Genomic DNA, 10,075 nt, shown 5'->3' on the forward strand with positions numbered 1-10,075 from the left:
AAAAAAAGTAAAAATAGAGTACTAAAAATAATTTTTCATAAATCAACATCAACCGAATTTTGGGCGCACTCACAATTTCATGTTTTTATAGTCATTTTTGTAAAATTTCACTTTAGTCAATATATTTTTAATTTTATTAGCTCTTTGATAAATCGAAATATGTTAAGAGTGAGTGAATTAATTTTTTTTTTAATTTTAGAGTAGAAGCAATTGAAATATATAAATTTACACAACGATGTTAGAATTATTTGACTTCTAAACCATACTTACGTTCATTACCTTAGCATCCACACTAAGAATTTCCTTAAACCACTAGATTTGTAACATTTAAGAAAAATGTGCAACCTTACAACAATTAATAAGGTTTATACTCCAAAACTTTGTTTACACTTTCTCCAAAGAAAAATTACAAATATAGCAAATTAAAGAAAAATCTTACAAGGCATTTGCAACAATTAAACCATCATCCAATTTATACTTGAGTAAAATAAACGATGTAGCATGCTAGTGTGTTACGATGAAAATTATGACAAACAAACACTCTACAAACTCCTTGATGTTGATATTTACTTTATATTTAAAAGTTTTGTAAAAAACAAATTGTCAATTGATCCAAATTTATCGTAAGTTATTATTTGATGCATAATATATAACTTTCAAAAGCATAGTTTTGAAACACAATTACATTGATGGTCATAGTCAACAACAATTGGATAGCAAGATACATCTCACTCATCCTAGAATCACTAAACATGTCACATAGTTTTCATAATTAACCTGTCAAAATTTATGCATCAAATCAGAAACTTCAGCATGAATCACATATCATATCATGCTTGTAATTACATATATGCATTCAACATATCACCTATGCATACTGAAATTAAAAGAAATAATCACTTACTCTAGGGTCTTAGTATAGAGTATTAGTCTGAAACTAGACCCTCAATTAACGTTAATGATGCACATCCTAAGAAGAATGCACAACCACTCACCAACACACTTCTTGATCTAATATAGTAGGAAATCACGCCAAAATCAATGTTATACTCTTCTCCAATACAACTCTGACTTAAGCCACTAAACCTACAATTCAAAGAAGAAGAAAATTTATAATCAAAACATACTAAGAACACAACTATAACCTCTGTTTTAAAACAAGTGAGAAATAAATTAAACTCAATCAAAGATGGATCGAGGTGAGTGTTGAGGGACAGTGCATCTGTGAAAATTTCAAATTCTTATATATGTATTTTCTTCATATTCTCTATTAATGATCTAATTTGATACTCCCTAAATTTTTATAAATTTATACCCTTAAATTTTTAATATAACTTTTTAAATGTTTACATCCCTAATATAAAATCTTATATCCGTACCTAATTTCTTGGTATTTTATCTTTTAGTACATCAGTAACAAATACCACAACATCCATCTTTTAAGATCCAACTACTGCGTGATTAGAAAAATAATTAGAGAAATAGTATTATAATTGTAAGCTTTTATTGTTTAGTGACCAAAACAAGAATATAATTAAAATTTAATGACTAATGAATGCAATTTCCCCCTAAAATGTCATTTTTTGGGTAAGTTTTTTTAATGCCAAATAAAGCAAAGCCCAAAATATTTTGCAAAGGCCCAAAAGATGAACATAAGGCTGAGAGGAAGTGAAGGCATTTTTATATTAAAACCTTCCTTAAATAATTATTTGGAAAAATGCCCCCCTTCTCAAGCCATTATTTATAAAAATACCCCACAAACTGACCACGTAGGATTGTCTCGCGCTCCCAAGGTGTGTATTCAGTATCATGTGGCTAGATTTTCCAGGTAAGCCCATTAAATAATATGATATAATACCTCGCGTCCTGCAAGCCGCGAGACTCACGATCTGGTAAACGAAAAATTGCAAATTTCTCAAGATATAGTTCATGCACCTCGCACTCTGTAGGGCGCGAGGACTGTTGATTCCCAGCCCACACCTCAACTTCTATAGGCATGTTCGAGTCTTATTTTCGAGGTGTACACTGTAAAATTTTTGTAATTTATAAGCGTAGATGTAAAGTATTGCAACTTGTCTTTAATTTGAGCCTAATATCGACACATTCGAGACATTCTAAGTGGTGTAAAAATCGTCCTGAAAATGGATCGAAAGCATGATTTTTTTCATCAAGTGTAAGGCAAAATGACTTCATAGGCATGTTCGAGTCTTATTTCAGGGTTGTAAATAGCATATTATTCATAATTTATAAGCATAGAAGCCTAGTATTGCAACTTTTCTTTAAGATGAGCCTAATATCGCCACATTGAAGACATTCTAAGCGGGGTAAAAAACGCTCTGAAAATGGTTAGGAAGAATGATTTTTGTTCATCAAGTTTAAGGCAAAATGGCTTCATATGAATGTTCTAGTGTTATTTCCAGGTTGTAAATAGCAGATTTTTTCGTAATTTATAAGCTTAATATCGTTATAACTTTTCTTTAAGTTTAGAGGTCTAGTATTACAACTTTTCTTTAAGTTTAGCCTAATATCATTACATTTGAGACATTGTAAGCGGGTTAAAAATCGCGTTGAAATTGGTTCGGAAGCATACTTTTGTGTATCAATTACAATGTAACGCAACCATAAGAAAATTGAAAAGTATACAAAAATTTTGTTAATTAAAAAATAAGTAATAAAAATACACAATTAATTGATACGGGGCCTGAGCGATTGAAACATTTGTTCTTTGTGTGTCTGAGATTCTTATATATAGAGCATACTTTCGGTTGTCAGTTCTTTCTCGATGGTCAACCAAATCTTCTTCACAAAAAAATCAATTTGATTGTGGATGACCCTTTTTATGGCGTCGTAATGCATAATCTGGACGTATTTTAGGTTCATCATTAGCTTCATCCGAATCTCATTCATTTCCTATAGGAGGGAACTCTCATTCATAAACCTTGAATACGGTTTCAAGTAAGTAAACCAGATTAACCAATTACATGTAAGGCATCCAAGCAAAAGAAGCAACATCAATGAAATACGCACACGAGTATTTAAAGGTTTGGAAGACTGTGCACTTGCATGTTTTTTCTCATAAATTTACAACGTATGTGTTGTGTTTTATGCCTTCCAATGACCTTGCACATTCCGAAACACAGAATGATTCTTGTGTACGAGAGAAGCATGTTGCGCTCATGGTAGTTGAATGTTGTTGGAATGTTTGTAATTTTCTGTGGAGATATGAGTGGATTTTATGGCCACCTGCTATCTAGTCGACTGCTTGCCTTCCCAAGGTTACGAAAATGGTTGCCAACCGATAATATGTAGCTTTGACAATGGACGTAATAGGAAAATGACACACTCCTTTAAGTGATAAATTTATTGCCTCAGCCAAGTTCGTTGTCATGTGACCATATCGTCGACCCCATCAAATAATCGAAGTCATTTCTCCCTTGGGATTTTAGCCAAGTAGTTATAACCTTTATAATTCCTCTCCTTCAATTCCTCTAGTAGTTCGTCAACCTCACGAACAAAATATGTATAGCATATCCAAAAATAATTGAATAATTAATTTGAAAAACAATAAGAAGATATGTTAAACTGAAAAGGGTGAAAGACGTACCCATTCGAAGCACCATTATACACTCATCTTCACTTTTGTAATTTCCAATAATAATATTTGCATGAATATATGAGGGTGAAAGACGTACCGATAATAAATATATGAGGGTTACCAAGATTGGCTCATACGCTCGATTGCGTATTTGATGCCCACATCTCTATCAGAAATAAAACATAACTCATTAACTCTATCACGCATAACTTGTGATAGAACATATCTTTGTAAGTTCTTAAGGAAGACCCTTTTCAATAATTAAGAAGACAATGGGAATATTTTTTCTATTAACGTCTTGTGTAATTGTCAATAATAATATTTGCATGAATGGGTCGTACAACCAAGTACCGTCGATTTGAACCATCAGCTTGCAGTGTCGGAATGCATGAATGCACTGTGGAAATATCCAAAAGAACTAGTAGAATTAGCATACACCTTGTACGACACGATCATTTTTTTACACCAGTACTATTTCATGTTTCACAACCGTTCTCGGTATTTGTTTCTTCATTAGTTTAAGCCATGGCCAAAATTCATTGTACAATTTCTCCTATTACCCAAAGATTTTTTTGTTGGGCTCGATACCTTGCAAACCATGTTTAGTGATAGTCAACTGTGTACCCATATAGTGATGTAATAGACGCAATATAAGTCACAACTATTACACGTGGATTTGATTTCATCAGCAGAATGAAGGCTTTAGAAAGCACGTGCACATCCAAGTTACGATGATTTTGATTTAAGATGTTGGCGGTGCATGTATGTGGTTTGACGTATTTTTTGGGTTTCTAAAGTTTGTTCATTGTCTTTAACCGTGATACAAAAACTCTTCAATTACATCATTGCTTCTTGTGTAGACATTCAGTAATGTACTTGTTTACATATGTTTTTTTCATAGTTGACGTCACAGAGCGACGTATGTTGTAGTTTTTAATCGCTGCCATGACTTGTTCTTTCATCTTGAAAGTCATTCTAATAAATAGTTCACCATCACCACGTTGATTGTATTGTTCAACATGTGGGAATTGTGAAAATTCTGGAGCATTGTATGCTTCAATATCAATTGTTGTAAAATGGGATGGTGGCTGGTAATAAGAAATATGCATGACATTATGTGGAATGTTAGTAGTCGCAGTGTGTTCTTCATTGTCTTCTGGTTTGTCAAGTCTTCTGTTATTTGTAGAACGGACCTAACTTGTCACTATCGAGCCATGTCTCTCTTATTGATTCTTTGTTTGAATGATCCCCCTAAAATCAGAATAATTCATATTCGTTAACTTGAAAGTTAACGGGTGTAGCAAGTGTGTGTCGCTAACCATTCCGCTCAGAAGACCGCTCATGAGATCGTTGACGAACTGTATAACCAACATCAAAGTCGCCAACAACATCAGAAGAATGTCGGCCCATAGATGTTAAGGCGATATCCGTAGTAGGAAAATAAGTTGAATATCATCCATACGATAAATCATCGAACATGTTAAACGATTCATTGTCTGGCGACCTCGTTAAGTTATGAGAAGATGACACATGCTCAACCATACTGTATGGATTATGCTTTGAATATTGTGTTGGTGGCATGTTCAACTCAAACTCGAAAGATGCAACGCAAGAATGCCTTGCCATAGAAGACAAGGATGCACCGAAGTTGTTGCTTGTAACGTGTGTGCTTAATAAGTTGAAGTTATTTCGTAAATTTACTATTGGACTCTGAACATTTGGATCAAAGTCAAAATCTGCCCGTCTTCAACTTGGGACATTGGTACCGTCATCAACATTAGAAAATAATACATACAACTATATGGACCCTCTAAATGAATACTCCAAGTGAGCTTGAACCATTAAGTCGATATCACTGTTCTCCTCAATGGTATAGAGTGTGTAGGTTAGTGGTTCTAACGACATCAATAGTAGATACTTCAACGGTAACAATTTATGACCGTGAGCGTGTGCGATATTTTTGTTCACTTCCTTCATCAACTTCTTATACGTCAATCTCATTGGTAGCATTATCGTCATAGTATGTGACAATTAAAATACGACGTCGACATATACATCATCAATCATTTCGCCATCATAATACACAAAAGCAATAATAGTTTGTTTTTTCGATATATTTTGAGTTAGTTGTTGATCAATTTCATTCTTCCTTGCCTTCTATTGTTTTTTTGTTGAGATTTCTTTCTTATTTTCTTGCATATTTGAATTTTCTTCTTCTTTGTGTGCCTTCAAAATAGTAGACAGTTGGTTAGGGTTGAGTGGGAAGAGATCTCGCGTCCTACAGCACGCGAGGTCCTACTGACGTGACTAATCCATTTGACATTGTGTTTTAAGGAACACGAGATCCTGTTGACATGTCAAGAGTTGCATGACGTGTCTTATCCACAAAATTCTCACGTTCTGCAACCTACGAGGTCAGTACGATTTTTTTTTAATATTATAATAGTCGTTACAATTATTATTATTTTAAAGTTTTAACTGTTAGTTAGTTTCACATAAGTTACAAAAGTTAGTTACTTAGTTTTAATATCAAACAAAGTTTAAAATGTTACTTAGTTATATTTTTTTAATATTAAAGCAATAATATTTAAAGTACGATAAACTGAAAGTATTTCTTCATTAATACCAAACATAAGTTCACTGCATATTTAATTTTAAAAAAACCAACTATCTAATGATGCCTATGTCCACCTGTATCACACTGTGGTGGACGGCGAACCCGACGTAGATGCAAGTTCTCTACTTGTTCCTCTTCAGCATCATTATCATCATCATCGTCGTTGGTTGTACCACTACCACTAGGATCGGGATCAGTGTAGAATATGCTCTGCGATAGTGTCTGCTCAACTATACCGCATCCAAAGTTAGTCACCAATGGTGGCACTCCAGATGCAGGCAGCAACGACGTAGGATAATATAGTGCAGGGGGTGAGTTCAATTACTGAAATGCATCGATGAAAAAAGCATCCGACAGAGGCTCCATATGTTGAGATGATGATGATTGAGTGCCTGCATAGTGAAATATTGAATGCGTCGAGTGGTGAATACAAATGCTGACACTGATGGTTGAGGAGGTGCATGTCCTGTTCTCGAGGAGGAAACCCCACATTGTTGTCTTCTTATTTGACTTGATTCCCCTCGACGTTGTGTTGTCAGACGTTGCACCGGTGACCGTCTTTGGGGAAGAACATATAGTTCTCGTGCTTGCTTCTCCTCCGTCAGTACATTCGGCGTCCCATTTTGTCCTGTACCACATCATGTATTCAAATGTGACATTGTGCTCGAGTATGGGTTGAGTAAAGGCCCTCTTTTCGAATCTATTGATCTACTTGTTTAGAAACACCGCATGATGCTCCGCCCAATCAATATCGATCTTCGCTTGTTGAGTTAAGCAATGCAACTCATCTAAGTTGTATGGATGTTCCCGAATCCCTTGGACACAACTGAACTATGAGCGGGACGGACGACATGCGTACGGGCGCAGTACTAACCACTGCAACATTCAGAATACACTGGCGATAGTAAGGTCTAAGTATGGTGTCCTCATAAACTAAAAAAATAAATTATGTTATTTTGTTTGCTACAAATGTCGATTAAAAATAATTATTTAAAAATTAAAACATATGAACTTGTTATAAATTATTATTACATCTCCTCTATACTTATCGATCAAAAGTCTAAAAACTTTTAGTTGTTCTGGCAAGTGGGCGTGATATGTTGGTGCAATCCACCTATCATTAAAAAATAAATTAATATTAGCTACTTATATTATACAAAAAATATATAATAATATAAATTTAAACTTAGTTTATTTTTTATTACATTTTATGTAGCAGAAATGTATAAGCGACTGATGGTCTAACTATCGGGCTTACAAACGACATTCAAATCCAAGCCCATGACTACAACAATAGTAAACAACCTCCAATGACATTTGTCCTTGAATTAACAACTTTACAAAGCTCACGAAACAAAAATGCCAACACTATCAAACCCCAAATCATATTTCTTAAAGTTTTCTAAGTGTCCGGATGATTCAACCACATCAAATGGACTTTATTCTGGGATTTATATGGCATCAAAATCCCTCCGATAATTCGCAATATATGCGCCCGAGTGAAATACTACGAAAAATTAAAAATTAATAAATAAAATTACGTAATTATTATAAACAAATTAAATTAAATAAAAAATATTAATAAAAAAATATTTTTACCTTCTTCAGTTCATCAACTGCATTCTCGGGTAGATACATGAAATTATCATCCAAATATTTAATTCTTATTTTCCCGCCATTAAATGCATTTTCAGGTATATGCACTATGAGCATTAGTTCACACATGGATTGGAGTGCCAACGCAACACCGATAATAGCGACTCCATCAACAGGCAGCCTCAAAATATATGCAACATCATCAAGAGTAATTATTTTCTCCCCACACGGTAAATAAAATGTGTGTGTCTCGAGCCTCCATCTTTTGACCAACGCATTTACGAGTTCAGGATCAAATTTCACACTTTCCGCGGTTACGGTGTTGATGTATCCAAAACCTGTGTTGCACAAATTCGACGTAATATTCTTGTCAGGTTCAATCAAATGGTTGATATGACAGTCCAATATTCGTTCTTGCTGCTTCAAATTAAATTTTACAAAATAATTAAATAACAAAAATAAAAAACTAATAAATAAATAAATAGATAAAATATATAGAAAAATTATTATTTTACATGTTCATTCCGCCGGTAGTTGAATATGTATCTATCATTCAGTCACAATACCCCACCATTATAGTAAAAAAATTCTAATATCATAACTAAAATCCAAATTTAAAGTAGAGAGAGATAGAGATAGGTGATGAGAGAGACGGGGCATGACCTCTTTTTATAGCATTCATTGCACCCGAAAAGATGTGAGGCTAATGGACCTCGCACCCCCAAACCACGAGGTCCTTTTAAAAGAAGTGGAAAATAAATGGACCAGAGGTACCTCACGTTTCCCAAGATGCGAGCTCCAAAATCATAATTATTTTTTCTTTTTCTTTTTTCATTATCCGAAGATTTTTTTAATAAATCTTTCCTATGTAATTTTAAAAATTGTCTAAACCATACATTTTAGGGGTTTCAAAACCTTTCTTAAGAGTTTATGTAACACCCACTGATCAATGCAGGTGACCCAATCCGATATAGGGTGTCACATTAGGGCTACTGGAGCGACCCACTGTAAAAATCTTGGAAAAATTAATTTTTTTTTTGTTAAAACATGTAAAATAATAAAATAATGTATAAATACAAAAGTAAAATTTATCAATATTCAGAAATAAAATAGATTTCAAACTCATATATATAAAATAAAATACAACATACATGCCCCTTAATCACATGTACCGTACTCCGCGAGCAAAGCCAATAGAACTCCTTTACTGATGTCGATAGCTACACTAGTTTGATTCTTTTAACCTAAAATGGTGAGTAAAAGAGTGAGCTTTGGGAAGCTCAGTAATACAGAACTACCAAATGATGCTGAAGAACATGTAGATAAATGGAAAGCCATAAAATTTCCTTGTTGATTCAGACGTATACATGTTTTCAGAATAAGCTATGGTTCCACAGGTATTTCATCGAGTAAAAGTCATAAAGGTCTCAGTTCATAGGAAACATTTAGAGTACCATGTTTTCATGAGATTGAAATATGATTCTAGTGTGTTCCAACCAAAACTAGTGAAAAGATATATATATTTTTAAAATAGTAACAGTTTAAAACATATTTTTAAAACCATAGTAGAACCCTCCAACCGAGCATCATTATACAGTTCCCCATAACTGCATCCATAAGGACTTACCCTAAGAACACAACAAAGGGAGCCACCCTAAGGGAATGCCTTGGATCCCAAGAACCTACCCAAGAAAGTTTCTCAAGACCTTGGAGCCTACCAAAGGGTCACCTTAGGTTTGTAAGGGTTTACCAGCTTGATCAGAGAAAAACCTCCATACTCCAGAATCTTACCCATATAGAATCCAGTAGAAACCATCTTTAATAGTAAACATTAATATTTAGATCTTGGTACAATAAAATATTGTAAGTGTGCCAAAGAAATAAACCATATAACTGCCCTCCACCCTTACACCATATATAGTTCCCCAGAACTACGTCCATAGGGCAACCTTATACCCATTGGGTATAAGGAGCCAACCTAAGGGAGCCTCTTGGGGCCTGAGATCCTATCCAAGAAAGTTTACGGGGTCTCAAAGCCTACCCAAAGGTTGTCTTAGGTCTGTAAGGATTTACCAGCTTGTTCAGAGTTGAACCTCCATTCTCCAGCCTACCTAAAAAAATGTTTCAATAAAATAATTCAAGTAGTAACCAATGTGTTGAAAACATTTTTGATATTTCGATATAACAAATTAAGTTAAATGAATTTTAAGATTTTACAAATGATTTTACAAATTTATATTCGATTCAATTAACCGAATATCAAATTA

This window comes from Hibiscus syriacus, unplaced genomic scaffold (assembly GCF_006381635.1).
Source record: "Hibiscus syriacus cultivar Baekdansim isolate YM2019G1 unplaced genomic scaffold, ASM638163v2 tig00116971_pilon, whole genome shotgun sequence".
NCBI lineage: Eukaryota > Viridiplantae > Streptophyta > Magnoliopsida > Malvales > Malvaceae > Hibiscus > Hibiscus syriacus.